General features: G+C 42.3%; 1 protein-coding gene across 3 annotated transcripts in view; it reads right to left on the reverse strand.

The window, feature by feature from the left end:
- The window catches only part of TBXAS1 (thromboxane A synthase 1), a 238,185-nt gene extending 227,642 nt beyond the window's left edge, over positions 1 to 10,543 (reverse strand). The window contains exon 1 of one of the 3 annotated variants that reach the window (XM_063154015.1): positions 10,415 to 10,543. The gene's annotated coding sequence lies outside the window, so the exon portion shown is untranslated. Of the gene's footprint in view, positions 1 to 2,530; positions 2,615 to 10,414 lie in introns of those variants that run through there. The other 2 variants (XM_063154016.1, XM_063154017.1) reach the window with 2 other exon arrangements.
- Between the last annotated feature and the right edge of the window lie 256 nt (positions 10,544 to 10,799).

Genomic DNA, 10,799 nt, shown 5'->3' on the forward strand with positions numbered 1-10,799 from the left:
TAGTAAATATTTACATACCCACTGCTTGAGACATCAGCGTTGCTGAATGGGTTTTTCAACCTAAAGCTTGGGAATCTGGGAAATGTGTGGGGAAAATAAATGGGGAAGACAGCCTGACCATGTTACAGATCATGGAAGGAAAATATAAAGGCACTTCAGGGGTGTCCTGACACACAAACAGTGGAGTTCTCTAAAGTAATTAAAATAGAGCATTTTTGCAATATGAAATTTCATTAGCACCTAATTTCAATGCTGGTTATACCTTGTAAGAACAGAACAAAGTAAACTTTAAATTACCACAACTAAAGGGAGGAATTAGAGGAAAGCTGGTCTAATGTGACTTCTAGAATGCATATAAAGAAAGACCAAATGAGCAGAAATCCCCAATTTTTTGGGGTAGTACCAGATCCATAAGTCAGCATCTGTCACACAGATGAGTCCTCACAGACAGCACTTGTTTGGCTGTATCATCTCAGCTCCATGAGGGCTACAGTAAATTTCCCTGGCTCAGTGCACTGTCCCCCTTGGGGGCTTCCCTAACCAGTCTCTGCAGAGACACTTTGGCTACCCCTACAAATAGCTGTATTTCTAGTATCAGGTTTAACACCAACATGGTCAAATCTACTATCTCTGCACTGTGGCACATGGCTGTGCCATGAACAACCTGCACACAGCCACCAAGTTTTGGCTGCAGTTCTGGAAATGGTTTGTTCTCTGTATATGAATTATTCAGCTTTCTTCCATATTTTCCTGCCTGCAAACCTCAAGCCTGTTTTAAGCATCTGATCCAGTCCAAAATTAGAAAGGTAAACCCAAGAACACACCTTGAAGCACTTCTACAGGAGAAGCCCACCAACCTGTTATACACTACAGTAACCAAATTCCATGAGCAAAAAAATCTTCAGGACAACAACATCAGAAGCAGCAGCTTGCACGTAAACACCTCAGCCCATGACAAAATTCCAGAACTGTCCAGTATTGTTTGTTACTTAAGAAACTATAAATTCTCATATATGTGCTTAGGATGGAGTTTCCACCGATTCTAAAAAAACTATTTGAAAGATAAGGAAATAAATGCTATACAAAAATGTGGTTTGTGAATCATATGGTAACCTTGAGAACCAGAAATTCTGTAAAATCTGATTCTCCTAACACACCTGATGAAGAGTGGTTTCTTCTCTGACTACCTCAAGACAACAGCTTAGATTTAATATGCAAGATATGGCTTCTCCAATATCACTTTATTACACTTCCTACTTTTATCAGAGAAGTTAATAATATAGGTATCAAAAAAGTAAAGTCTTTAACACAATGGAGTTTAATTTTAAGAAGATTTAGCTCTACTCTAAGTGAATCACTGCTATTTTGGTTCTTCATGCTTCACAACTGCATTAATTCCCTTTCAGCCCGAGTTCCTTACAGAATAAGTTGAAGGTGTTAACCAGCTCATCAGCTCCACAGAATAGGGAGGAAGCTCACAGAAAACCTTGCTGCAGGTATTAACTCCACTGCTATTCTAGGTCAATAACAGCTCTGCTGGTTTGCTGCTGCTGGAAAGTTCTGCAAGAAGAACTCCAACAAGATTTAACACCAGTGACACAAGGAATTAATCAGTGGACACAAGCTAATCCCAATAACAACCAATCCTGTGGGACTTTCAGAAAAAGAAAAAAAAATCAAACACTGATATGCATCAAAGTCTTTTAGAAAAGACTTCTTTTCTTTTCTTCTTTCTTTTCCAAAAGATTTATCTTTTCTTCTACCACAAGGGAAGAAGGCAAGAAATAATATTCGAATTTTACTTTGTTTAGCTTTTTAATAAAAGACATTTTTCTGCATATAGAGGACAGATGTTCTCTTATTAAAATCAACTGCACGACTCCTATCAGCACACACAGGTCAAGTAGAGACCTCACTTGTTTTTTAAGGAGCACTGGAGTCTTTTCCCAGTCACACTGAGAGACAGGAGGTATGAATAGTTCTTAAACATATGCCTATGAAAGAAAATAGTGTCTCACATCAGAAACCAGTTTGAAATGGAATCTCACATCAGAAAGAAAATAGGGTCCCACATCAGAATCCAGTTTGGGAAAGAACACATAATTAACCTCTTTTTTTTTTTTTTTTTTTTTTTTTTTTTTTTTTTTTTTTTTGCTTTTCTTTTCATCCTTTTCTGCTGTTGATGGTAGGGTTCGTTTTGTTTCACTTTTTAAGCCTCATCACCTGTTCCTTGCTGAAGGATTTTAACTTGGCACCTCTGACCATGAAGAAGTGTGGCAAGCATTGACTCTAAAACCCACCTGGAGCATTTCTCATCACAGACTTGAGTTATTGTCTTGGAGTTAGGGACCTCAGCTCTGTGAAGAGTCACATAAATCCACATGATACTTGTGGGGGGTAAAGGAGTCAGGGATGCAGAGAGCTATGAAAACAAGCTATTCATCAATCCAGAGAAATCTCTTTACAAGTTTTTTTACGTGAGAAATGTCATCCTAATTAAGACTTAATAGCACAGATATTTTGCACCAACCTCCAAGTCCCTTCGTGGAGTCACGGTGGGCAGCACGGTGACAGTATCAAGGAACTAGAGACACAGACACCAAGTTCCCCCTGCCCGCAGGCTGGAGGAAGCCGGAGACAAGCAGCAGAGAGCCTTTTCCTGCCAGACTGCTGTGAGTCAGCAGCCGCGCCTGCCTTTGCATCCGCGAGGCTTCCCTCCGGACTGCACCCACCGAGGCTGGCAGCTCCCTGACACGGTGCCATCCACGCTCCTCCCTTCCGTGGCGATTACATTCCACAGGTCACCACCTGCTTCATCACAGACAGGTGTGGATAAAAGCTGCACCGGAGGGACCCATCTCAGCCTCCATTCCGCACCACTCAGTGCCTGGGAGCTCCCCAGCAAACACAGAAGGATTTTGGTGCCGAGCAGCCCGGGCTGCAGCCTGCACACACGCCCGCAGCAGCAGCAGCTATTAAACAGGGCGACGCACAGCAGCGTTCAGAGTCTGAGAGGCTGAATTGCTCCTCAGCTGAAAAAGAACAAAAACCTGGCACCCACACAATCCAGGTTTTACAGGAAGCCTCCGTGCCTTAGAGCTCTGAGTTCAGTAATATTTTCTGTAAATGCTCTTCCAAAACAACGCATTTCAACTTCTAGAGCAATGCAACTGTGGCTGTGGCCTCAGCAATGCTCGACATGCACAAGTGTTGTTCCAACATGAAGTACAGAGTTTATTAAAAAGCGGGATTATAGACCTTCCCTAAATCATGTTAAGGATTTTGACCTGTCTTCAAAGCATATCAAATGGAAAGTGTCGCCTCATCTTTCAGGAGCTACTGACTACACCAGCTAGACAAACCACATACTCCTACTAATGACCAAATTCAATTCCTCTTCTGCTATTCTACCTCATATATTTTAGGTCTATAATAATCTAATTAAGGCTGAGCCACACCAGCTTTATGATAGATGAAGGGAGTCCAGGAAGATGTTACATTTTAATTTTATAGCAGTTTGTGTCTATAGAAATTTATAGCACAGTCTTCAGATCAACAAAATTCTGCTACAGACAGCTTAGCCACAAAATACTGCAGACAAAATACCACAGAACAGCTTAAAAAAGAGATTAATCAGGGACTAGTTTATGTATAAGCTTTAACAAAGCCCATGTAACAAAATGTGTAAGTATATATGATGATAATTTATCTTAAAGCAAAAACCGTTCCAGAGTCAAAATGAATTCTCAATGTCTTGAAGGTAGACCAACAAAAAAAAAATCCAGAGGCATATTTCCCAAAGCTTTTTTTTTTTTTTTTTTTTTTTAATTCAAAACAACCTTAATATCCAAAGTACTGGCAATAATAATGTATTGGAATAGAGGGATTTACAATGGCCATCTGTGACTTAATTATTGCCATCCCTGTTCAAGGATTGATTAAGCAGTTTAATCAGATGATTCTGTACTCCTGCATGACAAACTATGACAAACTACCCAAGAGACAGACCACCAAGGCATCAGAGCCTCCTAATAAACATCCTGCTCTACATTCAAGACAGACAGGGGCACCAAAAGGATTCCATGAGCTCGTGGGAGATTCTTGAGTCACCTTGAATAAAGTCACTCCAGTAAAGTGGATCTCAAAGGGCAAACACAGTGACTGTAAAACCCCACTGAGGAGCCACTTTCATGACACTTCCGACTGAGCAGCAGAAAGACACACTTTTACACTTAAATTGCTTTGCCAAGTCAGAACCTGGTTATAGTAACCTAAATGCTTCTCAGGAAACAGGCATGCAGTTTAAAATTCTAGGAAAGCTAAAATATGCAAACTTGTACTTCACTAACAAATTTAATCTTAGCTGCCTAAAAGTTATGGTACTTCAAACACAGTCAGTATCTTAGAGTCCAGAAAACTCATTATGCTAACTAAATGTAGTGCCACTGTACTAAGTCCCCTCTAAAGCAACAAGCTGTGAGATATCCTAGTTACTTCAAAGAACTCCTCTTAGAAATAGCACAGATTTTGTGGTCAAAAGGAATGACAGTTTCTTCCTCTTGCTGTGAGAGTTTGGAATGAGTTTCTAAAATAAAGTTACCTTTGCTAATAGTGGCATTAAGATCTTGCAGCCCCTGTGAAATTCCAGAGAAAGCAGAAATCAGTGTAACATCTGCTGCCCATCACCAGGCATTTCTAAGCAAATTGACTTTATTAAATAATTGGTAATTTGTTTATGTTTCTATAGCTTGCTTTAGAAACATTGATTGATTCAAGCAATCCTGTAATTTCATTGTCCTATAAACTTGACTGGAGATAAATATGGATTTATGTTCACAGATCAATAGCTCCACATTCACAGCAAAAGCCAAAAAACCCTGTCTAGACTAGTCTTGTAGTTGCAGAGAGACATATAAATGTTTGCAAAAACATTATGGTAAGAGCTGTTAAGTTTTAATTTTTTTTTCTGAAGCTTGGTTTTTAAACACCATGAAAAACACCTAACCTTCTCTATCTAATTGAAAAACCACTCTAGATGACAAATTCCAGGCTTGAATTCTCCAAATTATGTTTTAGTGCTGGATTGCAGGTCAAAAGAACTGTGAAAAACTTATCAGAAGTACCTTGTTCTATAACTTAAGTAAACAAACTTCTAGACTAGCACAATGCATTTATCAGTACCCTGTCAAAATCCAAAATGACAAATGGGAAATGCAGCAAAAGTCTCAAAAACCTTGAACCTCAGACAAGGTATAAAGCGCTATTCTTCACCTGAGGACTACCACTGTTTTTTTTTTTTAATATCTCATGCTCCCAGAAGAAACTCCACAGATGTGAATGGAGAATGTGCCCATGGGCTGTGGCCTTCAGCCTGACAAGAATATTGGAATTCTTCCCATCTGGGAACTGTGGGCAGTACCAGCTGTCCCTTTATGCCTTATCTCTGTCTAAAACCAGAGGGTTTGGATGCAATTGTCCCTCTGAGGTGAATAAAACAGCAAAAAGAGGGAGCAAATGAATGTTCTATGTATTAGGTGATACAAACATGCCAAAACCAGAGCAGGTGCTACATCTCACAGCTGCCACTAGTCTCTGCACAGAAGAGGCAGCAAACTGGCAAAAAGGAGAAGAAAAGTGGCAATGAAGCAAGTCAGACCAATACTATTGCCACAGCAATGGTTCCCACACCTTGAAAAGCCCAGAAACTCTTGGTTTGCATCCACATGTAGAAATGTAACCTGACTGCAAAGAAACACAAACTGGCAGCAAAAAGAATCACTGAGGACCAGCAATTCTTTAATGGCATCTACAGAACCACCTCTTAAGATGCAGAAAGGTCCCTCCACAGGACATTCTCCTGGAGATCACCAGGCACAGGGTTTGGTGATGCTGCTCTGACTCCTGCAGATGCGGCAGGGGAAGCTTTTGCCCTGTTGCCTCTCTTGCCTTTGAAATTGTTCCCCATGACAAGCACTTCCAAGTGACAATAACTGCACTGTGAACAACCATGATGAATATTCTGAGATGGCAGTAAGAGCACAAAATGTGTGGGGTGCTGGAACACACAAAGCTGGGGCAGGAAGACACTTTGAACCTTCACACCGTGGGGCAAACACAGGGACAATATAAAGTACCTTGAAATGCCTTATTTTCACTCCTGCCCCTATACAGAGTGTATCTGCTGCCTAAATGTATGCATCACATGATGAATAATGCTTGGTAGATCGTGCCAAATATTCCCAAAGGCTTCTGACCCCTCTGAAAGGGAGTACAGATAAGGAACATTGCAAATGTTGTACGTGGCCCTTTGTACGTGGCCTAGAAGCACGTGTAACATATGGGCAGCTCTACTCTGGTTCAGCCCTTTGTGCTTTCCCATTCATTGGGTTTTCTTACTGCAGACTTTCCTTCTGATCACTTGTACACTAATTCACCAAATCAGAAATCCCTTCAGCTTCATTCTCAGCAGATATGTTGTAACACAGATGTGCATAACCAGTGAGGGGAGAGGAAAAAAAAGAAAAAGTGAAAAAAAAAATAATTATGCAATCACAAAACCAGCACTTCCAAACCTCAAGCTCTTCTGAACTCTTCGTTTAGCTGAGTTTTTTGTTACAGTGCTGGTTTTTCATTTGTGCAATTGTCATAAATACAGGTTTGACTGGGGGCAAGGACTGTCAAGCTCCAAGCAAGGAAAAAAGTGCTCAGAAGCTGTGAAACTCAAAGGATCAGGGCTAAAATACTAATTAAACTATTTTAATTGCTCAATTTAAAAATTGCATGTTTTTCCTGCAGTCTCATGGATCTGAGAGTAAATCTGTGATTTTGGAATGCTTGAGGCTAGCAACACTTACAAAAGGGCATGAACCCAATAAGCTGACCTGTTAGCCAAGGGAAGAAAGGTTAAGTGGAAGACTAAATGACCTGATGTTATGAGTTGAAACAGCAAGAAAAACTTGGTCTCAATGAGACTTCAATCCTGCTGACACTCCTTTTAACTTCATCACTCAAAGTGTGCTGTAGTTGGGATCTGAGCCTAAAGTTTGCAGTGTTCAGCCTCCTTCCTACCTTCTGATGCCTTCCACCACATGGCAGATAAGCCCAGCATCATGTTGTAGCTGGGCTAGTATGAAAAAGAAATATATTTCCTTCTCAGGGTATGGGGAACTTTCTCCTCAGGTCTGTGTGTGGCAGCTCAGCCGAACTAGAAATTCCCCATGACACAGGGAGGTTGTGGTGAGCTGTAATTCAGAGGGGCTCCCACAGATGCATGAGTATTTTAAGGGTGTAGCAAAGAATTTTTGGAAGTCTGGTGCAGATAGATTCTCTCTGCCCACCTGTGATGCACTCAGCTCTGTGGATGGAGAGCACCAACTCTAAACATAAAATAGTGTTTTTTCTCTCAGTATGTAACTCCAGTGAACCTTATTGGAGCACTGAGGGTACACTGAGAAGATTACACTCCTAAATGTGCAGTTACAGCTGTACTACAAATGCAACATTACACGCTTTCTATTATGGTTCAAGACCACTCCACTCTTCAAGACTGTTATAAAGCTCAGAAAACAGGGGTTTATAATGGAAATGCTGAAACACACAACTCTAAAAACCCCGGCAGAGAGGAAATATAGCCATAAATTCAGCTTTTCTTTCCCAGCATACACATTGGCAAGTTATGAATAATAGGTATTTCTACACTTACAACAGACAGACGCACACACTGCTCAGGGTAACCTTTGCTGTGAAGGTGGAGGATGGAAAGAGCTCAGAGTGGAGAGAGCAACCCTTCATCTTGTGTTTTACACAGTTACTGCGACTGCAATGATGGCATAAACCCAGCAATTGAAATTTAGTGCTCTGTGCACCAGCCCTGAATTTCGAATGCACTTGTTTTAGACAGGGTGTGTTCTGTTTCTCTGGTCAGCAAGAAAAAGACATGAGCCCCCTCAAACTCTCTCAGCCTTCTTTGTTTTTAAAAAAGACTTGGCTGTTAGCATGCTGTTTAAATGACATTGCAAATCAGCTTGCTATCCATTCAAAAACAGATATTCTATATATATTCTTTTCTGTATATATTCTGGTCCCTATCTTCTGAACACTACCAAGAAGCAAAATTTGCTTGTAATTACTGAATTTGTTACTGTCAAAACCCCTGCTCTGTTTGGCAAGAAAAAGATGGGCAGGCAACTGCGCTACCACTGAGGCATTTGGGGATTTCTTCAGATATTAATAGCACCAGCAGAGGTGGGTCAATACAATCCCACTGGCCATATCATGCTCTGTGATTTCTGATGTGTATGAGCAAAGGAAAACTAAACCAACACAACTGCCATTGGGGAGGAGTGCTGATGTTGGGAAAACAGGGAAATCCATGCCTGATTTAAACATTGCAGCCTGGCTGCCAGGTGGGGAAAGGCAGAGCAGGGAATTCCATGTGTGACCGTGTTCACAGGGGTCTCAGGTTGAGGGAAGAGATGAGGATTTGACTTTATGTTTCAGAAGGCTGATTTATTATTTTATTATATATATTACATTAAAATTATACTAAAAGAATAGAAGAAAGGATTTCTTCAGAAAGAATAAAAAGCAATAAGAAGGAATGATAACAAAGGTTTGTGACTCAGGCTTTCTATCCAAGCCAGCTGACTGTGATTGGCCATTAATTAGAAACATCCAACATGGACCAATCACAGATGCACCTGTTGCATTCTACAGCAGCAGATAATCATTGTTTACATTTTGTTCCTGAGGCCTCTCAGCTTCTCAGGAGGAAAAATCCTAAGGAAAGGATTTTTCATAAAAGATGTCTGCAACAATCAGCAGTGCCACTAATTGGTGGTAGCCTATGAGGGACACGAAAAACTTCACCTGTAAAGCAGCCCATGAGACCTCTCCATTAGAGAATAGAATTTTTAAGAATTTCTAGCATTAAGAATGCTAGAATTTTTAAGGTAATGGATTAATTGGTAGAAGGTTTAGAACTTCCTACCAACACCTCTAACACTAGCTCCATCATCCCCATTTCAGACCTGAGGGCACTGCATTTAACCTTTCTGCATGTTTGATCATGAAGGACACCAGCTCTTCAGCTTTCTGCATGACAGCAGCCCTGATGCCACGGTGTGCAAACCCCACACACCCAAATCTATACCTCTCACTCACCCAGAGCTGCCAAGCCTCTCAACAGGGAGGGAATTGCCTCCTTGTCCAGACCTGTTCAGTTCAGCATTTGGCAAATTCTGCAGAAACCAACAGCAAAGCCACTTTATTGCCATTAAAAGGGCAACACAATTCCCAGCAGAACTGAGAACTGCCTTTCACGTCTTCTCTTGGGTGCACCTTTACCAGGAGGGTCTCCTGTCTTCACTTTCACCTTTTTTTGTTTAAATAGGGTCTTGTACCACTAGCCTTAGCTAAAATCTCCCACTCTGCTCCCACAATTTTCAGCCTGCTGCTTCACCCCAGCAGCAACAGCTGAGAGCCATGAGAGATGCATACAAAAAATCTACGGTCTTCAGAATAATAAGCAAATTATTCGCAGGAAAGGACCACAGGGGTATAATTGTGTCATTGAACCATGTCTCTACACACAGGGCATTACTATCTCATGTACACTTAGCCCTGGGAAGTCTGCAGTGTGTCCTTTTGCCGGGTATTTACCACAAGTTTACACTCAGGTGTAAGAAAAAGGACCAACAGCAAGGCTGGGATGGTTTCCCAGGTGCCTGCTTGCCAAAGATGGTCACTGCCAAAACGCTCAGAAGTGTTTTACCGTACCCAGAAAGCACACAAACCATTTCCCCTTCCTCTGCTATCTGACCACTGCTCTGTTTTATTAAGCAGCAGGGGTAAAATGGAAGCATTTCCAAGGATTTTCACTGTAGTGGTATTAACAGCCTGAAACTTTGAGTTGCCTCAACTGAGTTGAGCCAACAGCAGATACACTGGAAAAAGGAAATTTACACAGGCAGAGTCTATTGCAGCCACACACGCAAAACTCGTACTGGTCAATTTCTCTCTACTAAGATCTCGAAACTCAACTTAAAAGGAAAAAAAAAACACTTAAAAAGCAAGCTTAAATTTAGCAAAAAGCTGGATGCTCTAAGACCCTTACTCACTAGAGAAAGATTTGCAGCCTCTCTGGGGGAGTGGGATTCCTACCTACCCTCACTTTTTCCAGGACTGAATGATAATTTATCCCGCTAACCTTTCCCTGAAGGAGCCAACACATCCAGCCATGGCTGAGGGCAAGAATGGCACCTCTGCCCGGCCCCACACGCTGACTCTGCCGCCAGCCAAGCCCAACTCCGATGCCTTTGCCCAAGGATGCGCCACAGGCACGGCCCGGCAAAACTCCCCAGCCAAAACCACGGGATGAGAAGGATTCGCACCGAAAATCCCAGGAGATCCTTACCTTCGGAGGTGTCCCGTGCCTCCTGCAGCGGTTCCTGGTTGGGATGCCAGCCGCAGCTGCCCGGCAGCAGCCTGAGGGCAGCAGCGGGGCGCGGAGCCATCGCCGCCTCCTCACAACACACAGGTGCTGGGACGGCTGCCAGGTAGGGCCGCCGGACTACAACTCCCAGCAGCCCCCGCGCCTCCCTGCCTGGGCTCCATGGGCTGCTCTCCGCCACGCCCTCTGGGGGCTGTAGTTCCACCACCACCCCCAGCCTCCCTGGCTCACACGCTTCCCCTGGGAAAGGAGGATTTGCGTGGCCGCAAAGGAAGCTAACACTCTGAGACCCTTAATATGTTTCTTTTTTTAAAAGTCTATGCGTGTATGTCTGCATGACAAATGAAAA

The sequence above is a fragment of the Melospiza melodia genome, chromosome 4 (assembly GCF_035770615.1).
Source record: "Melospiza melodia melodia isolate bMelMel2 chromosome 4, bMelMel2.pri, whole genome shotgun sequence".
Classification (NCBI taxonomy): Eukaryota; Metazoa; Chordata; class Aves; order Passeriformes; family Passerellidae; genus Melospiza; species Melospiza melodia.